This window comes from Dipteris shenzhenensis, chromosome 31 (assembly GCF_047967505.1).
Source record: "Dipteris shenzhenensis isolate YYH24624 ecotype China chromosome 31, Dip_SZ_1.0, whole genome shotgun sequence".
Classification (NCBI taxonomy): Eukaryota; Viridiplantae; Streptophyta; class Polypodiopsida; order Gleicheniales; family Dipteridaceae; genus Dipteris; species Dipteris shenzhenensis.
In genome coordinates this window covers 31,293,106-31,316,629 of record NC_141626.1, presented here as the reverse complement: position 1 = coordinate 31,316,629, position 23,524 = coordinate 31,293,106, and the positions used below count along the sequence as shown (strand labels likewise).

Sequence of the window (23,524 nt, the reverse complement as noted above, 5' to 3'; positions counted from 1 at the left end):
TTCATTGCATTGACCTCCAGGCTCCAACTGCTGATCTTCATCTACCAATAGATCTCACAAAATTGTACTTCTCCCAATAAAAAAAGAGAAATTGTCATTGGTTAGTGAGCACTGTGGGGACTCCCACAAGAGACTAGGATTAGTCCAAGAACTAGAATGCATGCATTAGCTAACCTCTAATGGGTTAAAGAGTTGGATATTGTTTATTGATTGTGTAGGACCTTGAAGAGTGAAAAAGCCCCAAGTTCTATGGAGAAAAGCACAAAAAGCAGGTCCCACAAGAGAAAAGCAGATATGGAGCACCCAATTTTGGGACAATGCATGTTGGCAAGAACGCGAGCAGTCGGCCTAGTTTCGGCTAAAAACAGGCCCCAACTTTCTGGCTGTGTGCCAAGCTTATAAATTAGAGAGTAATCCTGCTCTTTGTATTGGATGAGAATTCAAGTTGTATCAGCTTCATGCTTGTAAAAGAGTTTTCTATTGCAATAAAGACCTTCGAGGAAGAGGGAGGGGAGCTGGCCCCTAGTGCTGTGTTTTCTCTCTTCTCCCTTCTCCTACTTTCTTTATTGCGATGCAGCATCTACTTAAATCGCTTCCTATTGCACATGATTTCTTTGAGTCCAACATTGCTGCCCACAGCCACTTCGAGGATTCCAGCCCTAGGTTGCAAGAAACGTCCAAAAATGTATGGAAACGCCGTTTCCATACGTTTCCCATTACCTAGCGTTTCCAAAATGTGGAAACGCTTGGGAAACGCCTGCATGCAAGGAGCGTTGGAAAAAATCGGATTTGTGGGCCATTCAGCGTAGGTGGTTGGTTGTTGGCAACAAATTGAGATATCCAAATCTCTCTGACGGATTGGTGTCCACAAAGCTTCCACAAATCTTCTGATTGCGATAGCTTCCACAAATCACCTGATTGCGATAGCTTCCACAAATCTTCTGACAAGATTGCTTGGCGCAATCCCCTTCCTCACAGTCCTTGTGACCTACATGCACCCACGTATGACAAAGAAAGGGGCACAACTTGCATGCATGCCCTTATTATCCCAATCCTGCATTGATAGCGACGTGCAGTGTATTGCCTTGAGCACTGGCCAAGCCTTCGACCACCGTTCATCTCCATGGACATCCGTTCTGGCGATGCAAGAGAGTCGACGCAAGATAGTCGACGTTGTGCTCATGGTAAGCGATTACTTTGAAGTCCTTCACTTTTCGTGACAGTTTGACAATTTCACGTTTTGACGTGCACGTCCAGGGTCTCTTTCTCTCTCTCTCTCTCTCTCTCTCTCTCTCTCTCTCTCTCTCTCTCATAGTCGACGTTGTGCTCATGGTAAGCAATTACTTTGAAGTCCTTCACTTTTCGTGACAGTTTGACAATTTCACGTTTTGACGATGTCTTTTGGTTGGTACGTTGTGCAGGTCCAGGGTCTCTCTCTCTCTCTCTCTCTCTCCCATGGGTCGATTTCAGGCCCCCAGAGGACGATAATAATAGTTTCTTTCTTTCTTTCTTTATCTCTCTCTCTCTCTCTCTCTCTCTCTCTCTCTCTCTCTCTCTCTCTCTCTCTCTCTCATAGTCGACGTTGTGCTCATGGTAAGCGATCAGTTTTCGTGACAGTTTGACAATTTCACGTTTTGATGATGGCTTCTGGTTGGTACGTTGTGCAGGTCCAGGGTCTCTCTCTCTCTCTCTCTCTCTCTCTCTCTCTCTCTCTCTCTCTCTCTCTCTCTATCTCTCTCTATATATATATATATATACATATCTATCTATCTATCTATCTATATATATATATATATATATATATATATATATATATATATATATATATATATATATATATATATATATATATATCTCTAGTAGTCTGCTCGAGCCATGTGTGTGTAGGCCTGACCTCAAAACCTGAAACAATACGCCATAGATTCTTAGCAAACAAAACATGTCCCATCATGTACGACCACATGGGGTAATTGGTGCCATCAAGCTTGTCATCGGCCCCAATCAACCCAAACAAATCATCTTTGCCACCAGACATGGTGCTGAAATACAAGGCAAGTGCCAAAAAACTGCCCAAGCTTCAAAGCTTATGTCTGCGAAACACTCTACTGTCCCAAGGTGTACCTGTTGCAAGAAAAATCCCCAAAGGCAACACGAGGTCTTCCAAGGCAACACGAGGCCTTTCCAAAATGCAAATGAAGCAGAAATTGGAAAAAGCCAATGCAACAACGGCTTACCCAATGATAAACAGCAATGACAAGCTCTGAAAGTGAGCAAATGAGGGATGGAAATGAGAATTACAGCAAAAGAAGTGCTCCCATGAGGAGGAGAAAGAAAGAAAGAAAGAAAGAAATTTTATTAGAGTCTTCGGAAGACCGATAGGAAAGAGATCCAATGGAGAGAAGCTCGCAGCCCGAGGCAGAGGGATGCCAAATGAGGAGGGAAGGTGAAATCGGCCTCTAATCACTCAGAGAGCAGTGGAACTAAACCTTTAATCACTTCAGCACTTATTTACAGCTCACAAAGCATATATCACAACCATTAACCATTGCATGATCACCATTTGGCATTTACCCATTTGTTCACAAACAAAACCACTGAAAAAGGGATGGAGGCTAGAATGCCCCTGCTCAACAAACATAGACAAGTGCACCCGATTGGCCAACAAATAGCTTATGGCAAAAAGAAATTGCAGCAGCAAAATCACAACTCACCAAGCCTTGAAAACTCGAACCAAGTCGTCAATCGCCAAGAGGACATAGTAGCCCATGCCCAATTGCATTCTCAGCCAAAGAGGAGTGTAAAGGCATGAAGAAAGAGCATTTACAAGAGCCGACCAGCAAGAATTCCACTGAAAAATGCGAAAAGAAGCACTTCTGTCACGAAGAAGTGGGAGTTCTTGGGCTCAAAAGAAGCGTGCTTCAGAGAGGAATGCATTGAGAAGGTTTTGGAAAAGTTTCATTGCTGGAAAGTCCTCCAAAACTGAGAAAAAACAATCAACCAGCGTGTGGGACCACTCGAAATTCAACAGAAAGCTGTAGCTTTGCAAGAGGAGAGGCCCAAGAGGCTATAGAAGCAAAAAGGTCCAGAAAAAGCCACTTTTGCAAATTCGACCAGCAAAAGAAGTGCTCAACTCTGCCCATTCTACCAAATGCATATCATTGCGAAGGGGAGGCAGAGGGGAAGCCATCGGGGCAAACAAAAGTCGAGAAATCCAAACGAGTTAGGAGTTATGAAGAAAAACGAAATTCGGCTGAAGGAGGCTGAAAAACCAGTCCAAAATCTCAACAAAGGAAGAAGATGAGAGAGAAAACCACACATGTGAAGTTTAGAAGGCCCAGGAAGGTCCAAGAATGGCAAAGGAGCATGTAGAAGACACTTGAGCCACCTGGAACTCTAGGGGGGCCATTGAAGGTACATGGGCCTCTAGGGAGCCCATTAAAAATACCACATCATCATTTCCCAACAACCACTCTTTTAATTCCTTGGAATGCCTTTGGGCCTAGGGATTAATTACGCTTATGTGCTAGGCACCATGCCGCATTTAATTACATATACCTAAATGAATCCAGGAACATTCCCAAACTCATCCTCTAAAAACATAACATAGTGCAGTTTAATCTCATGATAGTCACTCACACGGTTGAAAACCATAAACTCCATCATGCATAGCAAGAACTAGCTACTATGACATCCCCACTTACGTCATCAGCGCCCAATAGTGGGTGTAGACCATAGTATAAAAATATGCTCTCACACATACAACACACACCCACACATACTTGAGCATCCATTTACACAAAGTCTTCACACTGAGTTTCTGTCGACACTCCCGAGGTGAAGGGCAGACTCAGCCATGATGAAGGCTAGCACTAAAGGAGAAGGCTAATCAAAAGGTAGTCCAAAATTACACATTATTAAGCCCACGCTTAGACTTTTAAAACCAAAGTTATCACGGCCTTGTAGTACATTAAATTGAAACAGCAAACCACAGTTTGATGTCCCAAAACAAGAGCGAGCATGAAATATAGCATGAAAGAGTATACAAGAAAGCCGCAGCTATAGTATACAGAGACAGTAAAAATATGGTTAGGAGAGGCATGCAACCATCCATATATTCTGCTCAAAATCTATGTGATTCTCGGCACTCAATGGTCAAGATACATTAATATCATGAAGTCTCACAGCAGAAATACTGTCAGCTCAGTATCTCGGATGAAACATACAGTGTCATCAAGCGACCTCATGAAATCACGGTGAGCCCGTCTGTACTGAGAGAGTGGAGGTGCTACCTCCCTCTCGAACACCAGATAATGCTCCATACGCTCACTCTGCTGAACTACTTGTAGGAGCCTGGACCGCAGTCGGCTCTAACTGAAAAGCATCAAGATAAAGCTGCAATATCCCAGGTGAATCTGCCAGTTCACCTTCCTCCATCCATTTTGCATCAAGTGATGGGTAATTTTGAAATTTTACCAAGTAGCGATGGATAACTTTACCCTTGAGCTTTCTATCTCTGTGTGTCAGAATCTGCTTTGGGACCAGAAGTTCATCATGTTCTTCCACTTCAGGCTGTACCTCATCAGGTAAATCCTCAGGAACATCTCCATGATATTGCTTTAACAAGCTCACATGAAAGGCATTATGTATCTTCCAATGCGGAGGCAACTTCAGCCTGTAAGCTACCTCGTTTATCTTTTCAAAAACTTGGAAAGGACCATAGTTTGTGTACAACCTTTCCATGCCTTTCTTATTTTTCAGCCTTGCCTTCTGAAAACGCAGCAAAACCCAATCACCTTCTGTGAATACCAATTCCCTGCGGTGCTTATCTGCTGCTCTTTTCTGCTTGTCCTGACTTCTTTGCAAGGCATATTTGATCTTCTTGTAAGCCTCTTCAAGGCTTTCCACAAAACGATTAGCTTCGAAGATTTTCTCTTTTGTATGCAAAATGGGAGTGTAGGATCGATAAATGAGAGAGCAAGTAAAAGGTACAAGAGTCGAAGAATATCAGCCGTCACGTCAACTAGATTAAAATAAAAATAAGAGTACATAGTCCTTGTAGCTAGACCCTAGGACTAAGTGTCCTAGGTGTCACATAGGACTAAGTGTCCTAGGTGGCATAAGGGGCACAAAATACACTAAGTGCCTATAACTATGCCTACAAGGCACATACCAGGGCCCATAGGGCATCACTAGAACAGGGAGAAGATGGCCTACAAACCCCCCTCCATGGTATGGGCTGAAGTATTCTGGAAACATCTCAAAATACCTAGTATTTTCTGGTCATGGTGGCACATGTTCATCCAAAAGAATATAGCCACCTATGAATGTACAAGGTATGTCAGATCATGTAACAAAGGGAACCAAGTGTAAAATATCTGCTATGTTGTTCTTTGTGGGAAGATAAGACAACTCTATGTCTCCTGTTGACAACCGCTCTCGAACATAATGATAGTGAACTTCAATGTGCTTGGTACGCGCATGAAACACTGGGTTACGCGCAATGGCCAAAGCACTCTGGCTGTCAGTGTGGACCATAGTAGAGGATGTGTCATGTGCACGGATTGGTATCTGACGTGTACTAGGTACACAGAACTAGCTCAGGTTAGCCTGGGGAGGCTTAGAGCTAGGCAGGCTTGATTCTCGGGTTGAGTGGCAAGGGTACGAACTATTTATAGGTCTTCGCTATTTTTGGCGCCGGGGCCCGAGTCTATAAAAGAGGCCCAAGGGGTTCAGTTCTCAGTGTGCAGTTGGGAGCAAGTCTCGTTCCCAGGTGCCAGGTCTGATCCTGGATTGAGTCGCGGACGTGCGCCTGCATCTTAGCGTAGCCCAAGGCCCAGTGACAGATCCAAGGCTTCACAGCGCCACCTGGTGGTATGGGACACCAGGTTGGTTTGGATCTGATTGGGAGTTCGTACCAGTAGCTCAGCTCGTGGCTCGGAGGGGACATCTTCTGATTCGGGATCACATCCCGTAGATGTCACGGTTGGGTGGTGAGCAGCCTGCTCAGTTCTGCTGTTGTGTGTGGTTGTTTTGCAGATCAGGGGTTTCAGGAGTGCTGGGACGTGTCAGTTGGTATCAGAGCGAGCTCCTGAGGTAGGAACTTCTGATGCGAGAATTTTTGACGGATTTCTCTTCCAGGTATGCCCTAAATTTCGAAATTTCTTGCTACGTTTTTGCACTTTTCAGCAAATAATGAACGATTTGTTCAGGGATTTTCTGGACAAATTTGTTGTAGTGTTCTTAGATGACATCTTGGTATATAGTAAAACGCTTCAGGATCACATAGGACACCTCCGGGTTGTCTTAGTTGTTCTAAGACAGCATAAGCTTTATGCCAAGATGAGTAAATGTGACTTCTTTATGAAGGAGATCATTTACTTAGGACACAAGATTTCTTCTGAAGGTATTAGCATTGATCTGGATCGTATCCAGAAGGTTTTAGAATGGCCTATCCCTCAGACTGTGAAACAACTTCGTTCTTTCCTAGGATTTACGGTATTTCTTCAGAAGTCAGTGCGTGATTATTCGCATATCACGGCACCCTTGACCAACATATTGAAAGGTCGTGGACGCAGGTCTACCCAGCCGATCTCTTGGAAGGATGCAATGAACAAGGCTTTTGAAACCTTGAAGTTTTCTATCAAGGAAGCATCCGTCCTTGCATTACCCGATCCTACCCGGCCTTATGTTTTAGAGGCCGATGCGAGTGATTATGCGATTGGGGCAGCTCTATTCCAAGAGGGCAGACCTGTAGCTTTCGAGAGTAAGAAGCTAGACGACACTTAGTATCGTTGGCCCACACTCGAGAAGAAACTTTATGCTGTAGTGTATGCTCTTAAGGTTTGGAGACACTACTTGTATGGTTCAAAGTTCCTTGTATTGACTGATCACCAGTCAATTAAGTATGTGTGTGATGGCTCAGAATTGAGAGGAAGGAAAGCTAGATGGGCAGAATTAATGCAGGATTTTGATTTCGAAATACGTTATCGTAAGGGTTCGTTGAATAGTGTGGCGGATGCCTTAAGTCGAGTTAAGTTTGTAAATGCTTTGTCATTTACGGAAATATCCTCAGACCTATTTCAATCCTTGAGAGGGCTATACGCAACTGATAGTCATTTCAGTTCTTATTGGCAGAGAGTCCAGGATGGGAGCTCCATGGTTGACCAGGACTCAGGGATTGTGCCACCTAGGATACAGGCGGCAGGAGGTCAGTGGATGATTAGGAACGGGGCTTGCTGTTCCGGAATGAAAAAATTTGTGTGCCTGATGTTCTGGACCTTAAATCCAAGATTCTCTGGGAGTGTCATGATGCTCCTAGTGCGGGACATCCAGGTATACATAGGACTCTGTCTCTTGTGAAGCATACCTTTTATTGGCCTAAGATGCGTGCATTTATAGAGAACTATGTAGTAGGTTGCCGGGTTTGTCAGGTTACTAAGGCAGAACGCCTTAGAAGCGCCGGCTTATTACAGCCTTTACGGATTCCAGGTAATAAATGGGAAAGTATTTCCATGGATTTTATTACTGGTTTACCTCGAACGCGCAAGGGTCATGACTCTATTTGGGTCATAGTCGACCGTTTGACAAAAATGGCTAGATTCTTACCTACAAGAACAACTATTTCAGCTGTTCAGTTGGCTCACGAGTTTGTGGACCACTTGTTCAAGCTGTATGGTTTGCCATCTGACATAGTCAGTGACAGGGACTCAAAGTTTACAAGTAACTTTTGGACACTTGTTTTTGAGAAGTTAGAAACTACTCTAAGTATGAGTTCCTCGGATCATGCACAATCCAATGGCAGTACAGAAAAGGTTAACCAGTTGGTTGAAGACATGCTTCGGGCATATGTATCTAAGAGACAGTCTTCATGGGAAGATTATCTACCTATGATTGAATTTGCTTACAGGTTATAGTCCTTTTATGCTTATGTACGGGTTTCAACCTAGGTCACCAGTTATGGTTGGATTAAAAGGGATTCAAAATGATGCTGCTAAGAACTTCTTGCAAGACATGCAGGAAATGTTGCAGTTTGCCAAGGAATCTATTAGAAGTCCCCAAGATCGGGACAGATTTTATGCTAATAGACATCGTTTACCCATAGAGTACTCTGAAGGAACGATGGTATATTTGAGAATTTCTAAGGAATCCAAGAGCCTAAGTACTGGTTTGGTTCCGAAATTATCCCCCAGATATTGTGGCCCATTCAAGGTCATTAAAAGAATTGGACCAGTTGCATATCGACTAGAATTGCCTCCTGATGTTCAAGTACATCCAGTCTTTCATGTCAGTAGACTGAAAGAAGTATTGGGTGCAGATGATCAACTTGTTTCTCCTCATGAGATTATAGAAGTTACAAATTTGACTTTTATTCCTCACGAACCTGAATCTATTCTTGAATTTCGTGAAAGACAGATTCGTAATCGTACTATCACGGAATACAAGATCAAGTGGAAGGATCGTGTTCAGGAGGATGCAACATGGGAGACATTACAAAACCTCCAAAGAACATTTCCAGATTTCTTAGCGAACTCAGGAGTGAGTTCTTAGAGGAGGGGGAGTATGTCATGTGCACGGATTGGTATCTGACGTGTACTAGGTACACAGAACTAGCTCAGGTTAGCCTGGGGAGGCTTAGAGCTAGGCAGGCTTGATTCTCGGGTTGAGTGGCAAGGATACGAACTATTTATAGGTCTTCGCTATTTTTGGCGCCGGGGCCCGAGTCTATAGAAGAGGCCCAGGGGGTTCAGTTCTCAGTGTGCAGTTGGGAGCAAGTCTCGTTCCCAGGTGCCAGGTCTGATCCTGGATTGAGTCGCGGACGCGCGCCTGCATCTTAGCATAGCCCAAGGCCCAGTGACAGATCCAGGGCTTCACAACGCCAGCTGGTGATATGGGACACCAGGCTGGTTTGGATCTGATTGGGAGTTCGTATTAGTAGCTCAGCTCGTGGCTCGGAGGGGACATCTTCTGATTCGGGATCACATCCCGTAGATGTCACGGTTGGGTGGTGAGCAGCCTACTCAGTTTCGATGTTGTGTGTCGTTGTTTTGCAGATCAGGGGTTTCAAGAGTGCTAGGACGTGTCACGATGTCTTGCGAATACCAAGATCTGTAAGTAACTGTCGAAGCCAGACACACTCTACTGTAGCGGTGAAGGCTGCCCTATACTCAGCCTCACAGCTAGATGTGGCAACTGTTGGTTGCTTCTTGCTAAGACAAGAGATACATGAATTGCCAATTGGCAAGAGCTCTATAATTGAGATGACCCATTCTCTCATGCCAAAGATGAGTTTCAGCAAGCTGTGAATCTGAAATGGCAAATGCTTCAATATAGAGTGCAGCTGAGTGATCATCAAGGTGATAAAGCCCCTTTTTCAAGGTGCCAGTGAGAACTATGGCATTGTCATCACAAAAATCATACACTAGGTATTTGTATTCATCAAAAATCACTTTGAAACCTGAAGTGGCAATTGCTGAAATTGAAATCAAGTTGACTTCAATTCCAGGCACAAAAAGAACATTTGTCAAAGTGACAGGATGGCTTGAAATGGATGTGAGCTGCACATCTCCAATTCCTTTTACAGCATAGGAAGCATTATTAGCACATGTGACAATTCCTCCTCGAGGTGCATTAGCTAAGGAATGAAAAAACTGTCTGCAAGAGGTGACATGCTTGGAAGCACCACTATCAAAATACCAAGACTGAGCATCATTAGCAGTAAAAAGTGCATCAACTTGGGAGGGATTAAATGAACAATGGACAGCCCATGCCCAATCATCCTGGAGAGCATGTGCATGTGAAGCATCTGCTGGCTCGTGGGATTCAATTGCATGTGAGGCATTAATTGTCGATCCTGCTTTCTTTTTCTCCGAAGCAATGCGCTTTCTACATTCAAAAATGTCATGTCTAGGCTTGCGACAATAGTTGCATCTTTTCTTCTTTGACTTATCTGCTGTATTTTTAGATGCATTGGAGAAATTGCCACTACTATGCACAGATTTAGGCTTGCCCATAGGCTTGGAAGCCTTGCCTCTTCCTGTCTGCTAGACTGGATGTGCGGAATAACGATTCTCTTGCATGATAAAGCAATACAAGAATGTGCATTTGCATCTCTTGCATCCCATCTTCATTGTTCCTGAGTTGGGGGAGCAGCAGCAGGGGTGCTAGAAGATAAGGCATCAGGAGGAGTACCCTTTGCAAAGGGACCAGCAATAAAGGCAACCACTGTAGCATTGGCTAGCCTCAGATCAACCCCAAAAACAATATTCCAAAAATGCCTTGCAACAAGAATATGTTTCATGAGATAAGACCACATCGGATAGTTGGTGCCATCCAACTTATCATCTTCACGAAGAATGCCAAATAGATCATGATTGTTGCCAGCCATTGCAAATGGGATACCCTGAAAAAGAGACCTGAAAACACAAAAGCCTCAAGGCTATCACTGCAAAGATCTGGATGTCCAAAAATGACAGCAAATGTCTGCAAGTAAATGTTCTGCAAATTTCCAACCCAAATCAAAGGGCAAATGCAAATTTGACCCAAATGTGACTATGTCAGGCAATGTTCACTGCAAAAAACAGCAAATCTGACAAAAGCCCCAAATTAAATGAGGGCAAATAAGCCAAAAAGAGGGCAAATGCAGAAAAGCCCCAATTTTTGCTGAGATTTTTGCAAATGTGACTCAATGTATTATAATCTGACCCAATGTCCTACAAATGTGACTCAATATCCTGCAATCTGACCCAAATGTACTGCAATCAAACAAGAAATTGCAAACCATATCCCAAAACTCTAGTGTTCTTACAAGAAGTTGCAACTAGAGGAGATGAAAGGTATTGAAAGTCCCAAATTTTGCCAAAGTCCTGTATATGACTTCACACGTGCAAAACCTGTATGGAAATCCCGGAACAAGTACGAGCTGTACGGATGGTTGTTTTGTACAGACGGTACAAATGCACTTATACGGATGTACGGAGCAAGTCCAATGTACATTGTACGTACAACATATGGAGCATGTACTATGTACGATATACAGCGCAAGTACAACGTACGGAGAATGTACCACTGTACAAAATGCATGTACGTGACTGTATGAAGCGCAAATATGGAGCAAGTACATGACGGTACGGAACACAGATACAAAGCGTAGTGTACGGGGCACACTGTACGAGGCATAATGTACGGATGTAGAGTGTACAACTGTACGAAAGGTGTACGACGTTGGTAGCGTATAGATGTCCGTACAATCGTACAGACTGTACGAAATCCAAGGACAAGAGACAAGTCGAACCAAGCTCTGATACCACTGTAGAATCGATAAACGAGAGAGCAAGTACAAGGTACAAGAGTCAAAGGATATCAACCATCACGTCAACTAGATTAAAATGAAAAGAAGAGTACATAGTACTTGTAGCTAAACCCTAGGACTAAGTGTCCTAGGTGTCACATAGGACTAAGTGTCCTAGGTGGCATAAAAGGCACAAAATATACTAAATGCCTATAACTATGCCTACAAGGCACATACCAGGGCCCATAGAGCATCACTAGAACAAGGAGAAGATGGCCTACAGGGAGGTATCTTCCTAGCACCTTCCACTATTTCAAAAGGTGCTTTACCTGTGGATGTGTGCACCGTATTATTGTAAGCATATTCCAGCAAAGGCAAATAATGCTCCTATTTGCTTTTGTGGTCTGAGACACAGCATTTAAACATATCCAAGATGGTAGAGTTTTCTTGCTCCAATTGTCCATCAAACTGAGGGTGAAAAGATGACGAAAAATTCAGTGTAGTGCCCATATTTTGAAACAGCCCGTATTATCATAAGCATATTCCAGCAAAGGCAACTAATGCTCCTATTTGCTTTTGTGGTCTGAGACATAGCATTTAAACGTATCCAAGATGGTAGAGTTTTCCTGCTCCGATTGTCCATCAGACTGAGGGTGAAAAGATGACGAAAAATTCAGCGTAGTGCCCATATTTTGAAACAGCCCTGCTTTCTATGCCCAATTGGTGGTGAAATCAACATAGCATCAAAGATCTGTATCAAAATATTCAGGTTCCTCCCTCAAATATGGCTGAGGTGGCTGAGCCACGTTTATGGACTGCACATTATTATTTTGGGAAGTACAAGTACCCAAACCAAGGCCTTGTGCTAGCTGCTCATACTATTGCACTGGCTGTACTTTTTGTACCTCTTTCTCAAGTGCTCTTTTGGGGGATTCCTCTCTCTTAGAAGTCACTTTCTGAGTCATTTTTTATGGCTGTCCCTCATGGGAAACTGATGCATGGGTGTGTGGTCCGCCATGAGAAGCTGATGCATGTGTGTACTCACTCTTTCCGTGCTTGTGCTTTCTTGATTTCTTCTTCTTCTTGGCATTTGTTTGCACAATCTGAGCCAAATTTTGAGTCAGCTTGAGTCAAAGCAATCACTGCACTTGCAAGCTGTGCATTCAACATAGAGCATCATCTGACTCACTGCTAGAACTAGTATCACCGTTGAGCAAAGTTGTAGCTTCATGTGTGGCCTGCTCAAAAGGCATTTGTTGTGCTCCCTCCAGTTGTACACTAGCTGGATCATTAAGGCTGTCCTGCCTTCTCCTTTGAGGAGTTGTGGAGCTCTCTTGCTCATGGGTACTCACCATGTTTATGGTTGTAATATTCAGCTGTCAAAAAATGCAGCAAAGATATCCTTCCACCAAACTACCGAGGCCCACATCTTGAGGAAGAATGTGTGGTATCCCGACAATGGAACCAATGAAACCGGCCTCTAATCACTCGAAGGGCAGTGGAACTAAACCTTTAATCACTTCAGTACTTATTTACAGCTCACAAAGCATATATCACAACCATTAACCATTGCATGATCACCATTTGGCATTTACCCATTTGTTCACAAACAAAACCATTGAAAAAGGGATGGAGGCTAGAATGCCCCTGCTCAACAAACATAGACAAGTGCACCAGATTGGCCCCAAACACCGTGGCGCCCCTTTCGGTATTTCTTTATATTTCACAGTGAAATGATTACAAGTTGCATCTGGGAGACCTTCCCCGCAACTAAGCACGTAGCCCCAATTCACTGAGCCTTCGCAAGGCTTTCAAGCATAGACCACCATCACATAAGTGCACTTAACCCATAGGCTCAATCCAAAGGCGTTCTCTTTTCCGAGTGCAATTCCATTGGCTGTCCAGATGCAATCACACTGCACCCCAGCTGCACTCTCTTTTAGTGGTTTCCAGATGGCATTCACAAAGCTTTTCAAAGCTCCAAAATAAAATCAGCAAAGTACCCAACCGAAGAATGACTCATGTAGCACTGCCTGGGCACCTGTGAACCAAGAAAGAGGCGGCGCACGAGGCCAACAAATAGGCTCATGGCAAAAAGAAATTGCAACAGCAAAATCACAACTCACCAAGCCTTGAAAACTCGAATCAAGTCCTCAATCGCCAAGAGGACATGGTAGCCCATGCCCAATTGCATTCTCAGCCAAAGAGGAGTGCAAAGGCATGAAGAAAGAGCATTTACAAGAGCCGACCAGCAAGAATTCCACTGAAAAATGCAAAAAGAAGCACTTCTGTCACGAAGAAGTGAGAGTTCTTGGGCTCAAAAGAAGCGTGCTTCATAGAGGAATACATTGAGAAGGTTTTGGAGAAGTTTCATCACCGGAAAGTCCTCCAAAACTGAGAAAAACCAATCAACCAGCGCGTGGGACCACTCGAAATTCAACAGAAAGCTGTAGCTTTGCAAGAGGAGAGGTCCAAGAGGCTATAGAAGCAAAAAGGTCCAGAAAAAGCCACTTTTGCAAATTTGACCAGCAAAAGAAGTGCTCAACTCTGCCCATTCTACCAAACACACGGAGGGAAAAGCATATCACTGCAAAGGGGAGGCAGAGGGAAAGCCATTGGGCCAAACGGATGTCGAGGAATCCAAACGGGTGAGGAGTTACGAAGAAAAACGGAATTCAGCTGAAGGAGGCTGAAAAACCAGTCCAAAATCTCAACAAAGAAAGAAGATGAGAGAGAAAACCACACATGTGAAGTTTAGAAGGCCTAGGAAGGTCCAAGAATGGCAAAGGAGTATGTAGAAGGCACTAGAACCACCTGGAACTCTAGGGGGGCCACTGAAGGTACATGGGCCTATAGGGGGCCCATTAAAAATGCCACATCATCATTTCCCAACCACCACTCTTTTAATTCCTTGAAATGCCTTTGGGCCTAGGGATTAATTGCGCTTATGAGCTAGGCACCATGCCGCATTTAATTACACAAATTATTAAGCCCACGCTTGGACTTTTAAAACCAAAGTTGTCACGGTCTTGTAGTACATTGAAGTACTTAGAATTTCACGCCCCTGTGACAATGTGAGAAATAGAGTGAGTGAGAGAGAGAGCAAGAGAGAGTGTGAGAGCTGGAAGCTTGGAAGCTGAAAGCTTAGTTGCAATAGAAGAGAGTGAGAGTACCACACACTGAAGGAAAAGATAAGGTTTTGTCCTAGAGACAAACCTTATTAGTCACTAACCATAGTTAGTGAACTAACTGCAGTTAGGGGGAAAAATCTCTTAAAGAGGAAAAAATGCCCCTAACTAGCTTATTATATTACATTGGTCACTGCTGAATTATATCTATAATTCTAACACCCCCCTGCAGTGCCAATGTCATGTACAAGGCTGATCAATCACCAAACGGATATAAGTTCAAGGCACTGCGAAATGCCTCAAACTTTTCACGTGGTAGTGCTTTGGTGAAAATATATGCAACGTTGTCATGTGTGGGCACAAAGATCATACTGATCTCTCCTGCATGCAACTTCTCTCTGACGTAGTGATAGTGAACCTCGATGTGTTTCGTGCGAGCATGAAACACTAGATTCTTTGCCACTGCAATGGCACTCTGACTATCAGTGAGAATTGGAGAGGGACCCTCCAAAGACAGATGAAGATCAGCAAATAGACGTCGCAGCCAGACACATTCAACTGTTGCTGTGAAAGCTGCCCTGTACTCAGCTTCACATGATGAGGTAGCCACTGTAGATTGTTTCTTGCTCAGCCATGAAATACAAGATTTACCCAAAAAGAAACAATTGCCACTAGTGGACTGCCTAGTGTCATAATCACCAGCCCAATCTGAATCACTGTAGGCATGCATCTGCAAGTCACCCCCCTTGGGAAATAGTAAGCCAAAAGACTTTGTGCCCTGCAAATAACGGAAGATGCGCTTAACTGCCTGCCAATGCATAGTTTTTGGGCTGTGCAAGTACCTGCTCACCTGAGATACTGCAAACTGAATATCAGGTCTAGTGTTGCAGAGATATATGAGGCATCCAACAGCCTGACTGTAAAATGTGGCATCAACTGATTCTCCTGCATCATGCATTGTGAGTTTCAGCCCCGGCTCCATAGGAGTGGATATGGGCTTACACTCTTGCATGTTAAATCTGTCCAAGAGTTTATGAACATACTTGGACTGAGACATAACAGTGCCACGTCTCTCATGAGAGAACTGGATCCCCAAATAAAAGTGAAGCAGCCCCAAATCTGACATGTCAAAGTTGGTCTACAAATCAGCTTTGAAATCTGTAATTTTTTCTTCATTGGACCCTGTGAGCAGTAAGTCATCGACATAAAGAAGGATGACTAAGATTTCCCCCCCATCCATCTTGATGTAGAGGGTGCTCTCAGACTTCAGTAGGACTATTATGCAGCCCCTTGCTGGTCAAAAAGGCATGTATCTTGGCATACCATGCACGAGGGGCCTGTTTCAGCCCATATAAAGCTTTATTGAGCTTGCATACTTGAAGTGCATTTGCTGTAATTTCAAAGCCCGGAGGTGGTTTGACATACACCTCTTCCAGCAAGTCCCCATTTAAGAAGGCTGTTTTTATGTCCAACTGATGAACATTCCACTGCAGCCATTGCAATTACTGATCGGATGGTGGTCATCCGGGATGTAGGAGCAAATGTCTCCTCATAATCTATGCCCTTTTTTTGAGCATAGCCCTTAGCAACCAGCCTGGCCTTATATCTGTCAATGGAGCCATCTGGCTTCCGTTTGACTTTAAATACCCATCGTGTGCCAATGGCATGTTTACCCTGTGGCAAGTCCACAACATCCCAAGTCTGATTTTTTGCAATGGACTGCAACTCATCGTGCATGGCATTCATCCAATGCACATTATCCTTTGCCTCTTCAAATGTGGCAAGCTCCTCATCATCAAGGAGAGTACCTGCATATGCTGATTCCACTGAATTAGCACCTTCCATGTGCCTTGCTGCACTGCGAGTCCTGCCAGGTAACGGAGCATCAAGTTTACTCTCCCTGAGAGTCTGTAACAGCCAGTTTGGGACTGTTTTTGCTGCATGTATGTCTGCAATTTCTTGCTGCACCACCTGTTCCACTGCCCGTGGAGGGGGTAAGACATTCTGTGGCGGAACTGAAGCATCAGGAGGTTGCTGTAAATTCTGATTTGGATCAGAAAAATCAGCAGGGGAACCCAAAGCAATGGGTAGCAATCCCTCAAAGACATCCTCTGAAGACGAAGGCATTTGAAATTCAGCCTGAGTGTGAGCTGAATTTTCAGAAAATATCACATCTCTACTTACTATGATTTTGCGTGTAGCAGGATTGTAGAGACGATACCCCTTGCTTTCTGCACTGTTATCAACAAATATGCATTTGATGGCTTTATCTGACAATTTGTGACTAAATTCAACTGGCACATGTGCATAGGCAAGGCATCCAAAGACTCGGAAGTGATCCACTGAAGGCTTCTTGTCATTCCAGACCTCAAAAGGAGTTTTTGTTTTTAAAGCCTTAGTGGGAGCCCTGTTCAAAATGTAATTGGCACACATCAAACCCTCTAGCCAGAATTTATGAGGCATGTGTTTTCTTTTCAGCATACATCTGTCCATTTCCATGAGGGTTCTATTTTTCCTCTCAGCTTTGCCATTTTGCTGAGGGGTCAGCCTGACTGTGAGCTGATGCACAATACCCTTGCCCTTGAGAAAAGCATTAAATTCTGCAGATAGGTATTCTCCACCTCTATCCATGCGTAATGTCTGTATCCTGAGTCCGGTTTCATTTTCTACCATGGCTGAAAAGTGTTTAAACACCGTGAACACTTCAGATTTCCTTTTCAGCCCATAAACCCAGGTAAAATTGGAGTAGTCATCAATAAATGTAACAAAGTAGAGATGACCACCCAAAGACGGAGTCCTCATGGGACCACAGACATCACTGTGTATAAGCTGCAATTTGCGAACAGCTTTAACTGAACCATCCTTCTTGAAGGGGAACCTATGCATCTTACCTAAAATGCACCCTTCACAGGCATGTGGAGGAGGTATCTCAAGAGGTGGCAATGCATCAACCATTGAAAACTTCTGAAGTGTCATCAAGCTGTTGTAATGCATGTGGCCATATCTGGCATGCCATAATTCTGCATTTTGCATGGCAGCTGTAGGAGTAGAAACTGCCAGAGCATGGGCTGCTCTTTTCTCAAAAATATCAAGCTGAAAAAGTCCACGCAGCAGAGTACCAGATAACCTTAAGGCATAGTTAGCTTCCCTGTCTCGGACAGCACATTTGTCATCCTCAAAGATGACCTGAAATCCCCCTCTGTTAAGAGTGGACATTGAAAGGAGATTTTTAGTTATGCCAAGCACATATAAGACATCTGAAAGTCTGAAAATGAAGCCATCAATGGCAGTGAGCTCAACCTCTCCTGTGCCACGTACTGAATATGAGGAGTTGTTAGCACAAGTGACTTTCTTACCAACAGGAGGTGGATGCAAGGAAGTAAAAAGACACTTCCTAGAAGTGATGTGCTTGGATGCACCGCTGTCAAAATACCATGTGTTCAGTGTTTCATTAACACTGAAAGCAGATGCATCTGTAGAAGAGTCAAAGCTGCAAGTTAAAAATGCATATGTATCATCACTGCAAGAGGCTGTACTATCCCGAGCATCTGGAACAGCCAATCTAGAATCTGAAATGCAAGATAAAAAGGCATAATCTTGACCAACAAAGTTGGCTGCAGCATCCCCACTGTCAGATGCACAAGGGGCTGAATCTGAAATAGCCATACCTGAGCTGTTTTTCTTTTCTTTTGCAAGCCTTTTCCTGCATTCTGCTATGTGATGACCTGGCTTTTTGCAGTAGTGACAAAAACCCTTCTTTTTGGGCTTACTTGCATCACTTTTAGCCTTTTGTGAAGGCTGTCCTGACCCACTGGAAGGCTGATTTGCTGATGTCTTTGCCTGTCCCTTTGTTTTTTATTTAAATTTTGAGAGCATGGCTTGTTCACCTGCACGTGAAGCCAAATTTTTCCTGGTCTGCTCTTCCTGAAGCAGAAGTCCTATCAACTCATGAAAAGTGAGGGGATTTGCACCCCCCCTCAATGATAAGTTCAGCGAAGTGTGAAAGCTGAGATAAGACTCAGGAAGAGAATTCAGAGTGGTTGTAATCATCTCTGAATCAGGAATAATTTCATCTATGTTTAACAATTGCTCTCTGAGATCCTGTAGCTTTGTGAGGTGGACTGACATGGAGTCACCCTCCTCCATAAGTGTATTGCTCAACTCTCTTTTTAAGGAAGATACCCTGGCATCATTCCGTGCTGCATACATGCTTTCCAAGATATCCCACGCTGCCCTGGAGGTCTTACACGACCGGATATGCGGAATGATTGATCTTTTTACTGAAAGAGAGATGCATGACAAAGCTAAGGCATCCCGTGAATCCCATCTCTTCTGCTCTGGAGTATTGACTGTAGCTGCACCAACAACTTGTCCTGCAGCTGCACCCTGTGCACGACCTCTTCCACCTCCTTGCTGAGGAGGGGTAGCAGGTGCAATATCTGCTGGTCGGATCTCATCCCCATTGACATAATCCCATAGATTCCGAGAAATCAGAATATTACGTACCATAAAACTCCAGAGGGAGTAGTTGGTACCATCCAGCTTGTCTTCTTGTGAAAGACCACCAAACGGAAACTCATTCTGATTTTGATGGGCCATTCTTGAGAAAAAGATTGAAGCAGATACAGAGCTGAATTCCCTTACTGGGAATGGAATGCACAACTTCCAAAAAACACAGCCAAGCACGGGCTGTAACTTAGATTTCTGTACTTGCGCTGTCAGAAATCTGTCCAAGCATTAAAAACTCTCCAAAATCTGCCAAAAGTGCTTCAAACACTCCAAGAAAGGCAGTATGTACTGAATACTCCAAAAAATGCTCTCTCAACACAAAAGCCCCAATTTGTGGCTAGAAATTGCAGCCAGAAAGGGGCAAAATTACTAAAAGCCCCAAATCTGCAATTTTTAAACAAAAGCCCCAAATTTCAGACTAGATCTGCAGATCTGTCTGTAAAAGCCCCAAATTTTAAACAAAATCTGCAATTTTGCTCCAGATGTAGCTCCAAAACTGCACAATGATTGCAATGTCTGCAATATATAAAATGCCCCAAATGTACTCCAAAACAACTGAACCAAACTATGGTTTTCTGCAAGATGTGCCTGCCAAAGAACACCTGTGGCTGAAGGCAACCGGTGTAAATCTGCAAGTACAGATCTGAAAGTACAGAAATGCACGCAAATCTAGGAAGGGTACAGGTGGTACGGTACAATACGGACTGTACGGTACAGTGTGTACGGGCAGTACGGCAAAGTTGTACGGATGCTCCTGCGCAGGTACGGCGCTATACGGTAGAAGTGTACGGATGCTCATGTGCCTGTACGGTAGAAGTGTACGGATGCTCCTGCGCAGGTACGGCAACCTGTACGACGATGTACGGTAAGTGGACGAACGATGTACGGCGCTGCAACGGAATGTGTACGGACGCCTTTACGGGAGCTGTACGGAGGCAGTACGGGCAATGTACGGCAGCAGTACGTCAAATTCCGTACAGTCGTACGGACTGTACGGACAAGTTGGAGCAAACTGAAAACGTGAAGCAAAGGGGTGCCTTGAAGGGAGCAAGGAGCCCGAGGCTCTTGAACCTGCTCTGATACCAAATGTGAGAAATAGAGTGAGTGAGAGAGAGAGCAAGAGAGAGTGTGAGAGTTGGAAGCTTGGAAGCTGAAAGCTTAGTTGCAATAGAAGAGAGTGAGAGTACCACACACTGAAGGAAAAGATAAGGTTTTGTCCTAGTGACAAAACCTTATTAGTCACTAACCATAGTTAGTGAACTAACTGCAGTTAGGGGGGAAAACCTCTTAAAGAGGGAAAAATGCCCCTAACTAGCTTATTATATTACATTGGTCACTGCTGAATTATATCTATAATTCTAACAGACAAAAGGGCTAAAAGAGAAGTTTCTGGATCAATTCAACAGCTCCAAATGGCTCCAAACGCCGACACGCAGCTCGAGGCAGCTCCAAAATGTTGACACACAACTCGAGGCAGCTCCAAAATGCTGGAAAATCTGAGAAATGATTGGCGCGCACCTCGAGGCTGCAAAACTAAAAGTGTGGAGGCTCAAGGGAGAGCCAACATAACAAAACCCTAGGGCTAACTGGACTAAGTGTCCTAACTGACCTAGATGGTACAAAAACTAATTGTACCAATAACTAGGCCTACAAGGCTCATAGCAAGGTATAAGTGGCATCTATGGATAGCCCATGAGATAGCCTACACTCGTGTCAAAGCACAGGCAATAGATCCTCGAAAGTCACCGGTGCCGGCCACTATCATCCACCATGGTTGTGACAAAGCCTTTGTAGCTCCAAGGGAGCATGCCAAGCTAGAGCGTAGTAGAGCCTAGCAATCCTTTTGCCAAATCAATCTTTTGACCAACTGCACAGAGTTGATCCCTCACCACCTTCATCTTGCTTATGTACTCCTGAACTGAGTCCCCCCTCATCCATATGCATGTTCTACAACTTTGTCTCAAGGTCAAAAATCCTTGCATCATTACTGATCTCATGCATGTTCCTCAGCATGGTCAAAGCTGAGAATGCCATATCTACAAGCTGAATATGCGAGAGGACTAAATCTACAATCATGCCGATGATAATGGCAAGGGCCTCTACATCATGCAGTTTCCAATCCCTCACTACAACAACATTCGCCAGTAGCACCACGCCACCCGCACTTATGATAGACTGTGGCTTGAGCTCCACTCCTGTTATAATCTACAGATCATCCAAACCACAAGGTGGCTCCGGATCTTCATTTCCAAAGAGAGTAGTTACCGGTTTCCCCAAAGCTAGCGATCCACAATCAAGCAACCATGACGAGGATGTGAAGGGCTTAGGAGTTTGTGCACCTGCTTGAATCTTGATCACCCTCCTTCTCACAAGGGTACCTGTCCTTCAGACCATAGAAGGGGATTTCTAAAAGCTCAGCAAAGATCTTCTTTCACAAGGTTCTACCCTTCAAGCTTCCAACACTTGTGAATCTACTCAAGGCTCTGATACCATGTTAGAAAATAGAGGTGGAGGTTACAACCAGCGCTCCTCGCAGAGGAAGAGTACATGCCCATGAATCACAAAGTACTCTTCCTCTGCGGGGAGCGTTGGTTGTAACCTCCACACACATAGACTAGTACTAGATCACCTAGTACTTCACACTAACACATCACATCACCACACTCTTTGACTATGATATCTCCAACGCCCCCCTTTAGAGCAAAGAGGTGTGAGACCCAACACGCAAGAGTAGACCGATCCCCCTTCCACCGCAATACTATAAACAGCAAGTCCAACTATCCAACACCTCCCATGTGATAGTGACTTCTCAATCAGCTTGCGACCGGCAAGGGCAAACCATCACTCGTCATCCCCCCTTACTCTGAATTGGGTGGTCAATACCATCAACCAAAGGAAAAGACAATACATTCATTTGTGGGGGACAACCCAAGGCAAAGTACCTCTTATTGACTCCAAATACATTCAATTTAGAGAGACAACTCAAGGCTAAGAACCTTAAACTCAAACATAGAAATATTTTCATTCATTTCATGCATAGCAAGGGCAAAGAACCCATGATTCCGAAGTAGCTACCGCACGAGAGTGTGCACATCCTGATGCGAAGAGGTATGTCAGTGAAGAACCAGGTGAGGATGCCCTCAAATGATGTGTCGATAAAGGCCATAGGAGCAGCTACTAAAGACCATCATGTCATGACTCTCAATGTGCCGATCGGAGAGTCACCGAATGCGAAGAAGAGCCTCGAAGGCTTCAACATGCGAAAACACAGCAAGAGAATGATTCGAAATGTAGAACTGAACCAGAATAGGAGCCCTTGTGGTCGAGACAGCAGCTCCAAATGCTGCAGTAGGTCTGAGCAAGGCGGCTCCGTAGGACAGTCCGAAATGATGTAGCACTGTTTGAAGTGCTGCAGCAGGTGTGTAGGTGTTCCAAAGCTCAACAGCAGGTACGGAATGTATAAGGCGGCTCCCTAGAACAGTTCCGAAATGCTACAGCAAGGCACCAAACTGAAAATCGACTGTTGTAGGTGTGCTAGAGGCCTCAAGACAGCTCAAAAACGCCTCTGTTGTAGGCGGCTATGCAGCAGCAGCACACGGGATGGGTGGCGGCGAAATGCTCCACAACGTCCTTGGGGAAGCACACGTGCAGATGTGACCTGAAGGAAGCGCGGCGATGGCTCAAGCGCCGACCAACAGGTAACGCATACAGAAATGACATGAATGAAGGCGAAAGGAAGAGAAGAGTAGAGGCGGCAGGCTGTGGAGGCAAAACCAGGTGCAAACGGCTAAAGGAAGAGGCAGCTAGAGAAAAAAATCGGCAGGCTGCATAGGAGAGGTGGCTGAGCAGAGTCAGGGTTTAGGGTTTGTTGCAGAAGATGATGACGTGGCAGGGCGGGCTAGGGTAGGATATTGACCTGCTCTGATACCATGTTGGAAACATGGTGAAAGGGGAGAGAGAAAGAAGGTTAGGGTGTGAGGAAATGATGCTCAAATGAAGACATGAAGAAGGCTTTCATTCATTCATCAAGTATATCATGACAAGTGAAGTACAAGCCTTTATATAGGCCACTCACACACATTCTAGCACCTAGTGCATATAGGATAAGTCACATGATGACACTTGGCACTCACACAAGACTCACACATAGACTAGTACTAGATCACCTAGTACTTCACACTAACGCATCACATCACCACACTCTTTGACTATGATATCTCCAACAAGCCTAATGGCGGAGGCACAAGTCTCCTGCAAATCTTGTCCTCCTTGCTGCTGTGTAGGCACCCCAATGTGAGGAACTTGCAAGGTTATGGACCTCTCTGCTCTGTAATGGCAGCCCAAAGTGAGGCACCAAAGACCCTGCAATATGGAATAGTGCATGCCCCCCTTGGGGGCCTTTTTATAGGCCTGGCCAACCATAACCGACCAGTCTGTAATCCATAGACTAGCCGACTTGTAGATGCAAACCAAAAGTCCTCCAAATCATCTCGCCTTGTGCCACGTGGCAGCGCACCTGTCTGCTGGGTATTCCTGCACTGCTATACGACTTTCAGAACAGCTCCAAAGTGCACCTTGCTGCTGAGTCTTTTACTACTGT

At 44.4% G+C, this 23,524-nt stretch overlaps 1 protein-coding gene across 3 annotated transcripts in view; it reads right to left on the bottom strand.

Annotated features, from left to right (window-relative positions):
- Nucleotides 1–23,524, bottom strand: part of LOC147881338 (uncharacterized) — a 47,525-nt gene that overhangs the window by 1,217 nt on the left and 22,784 nt on the right. The window lies entirely within an intron of this gene.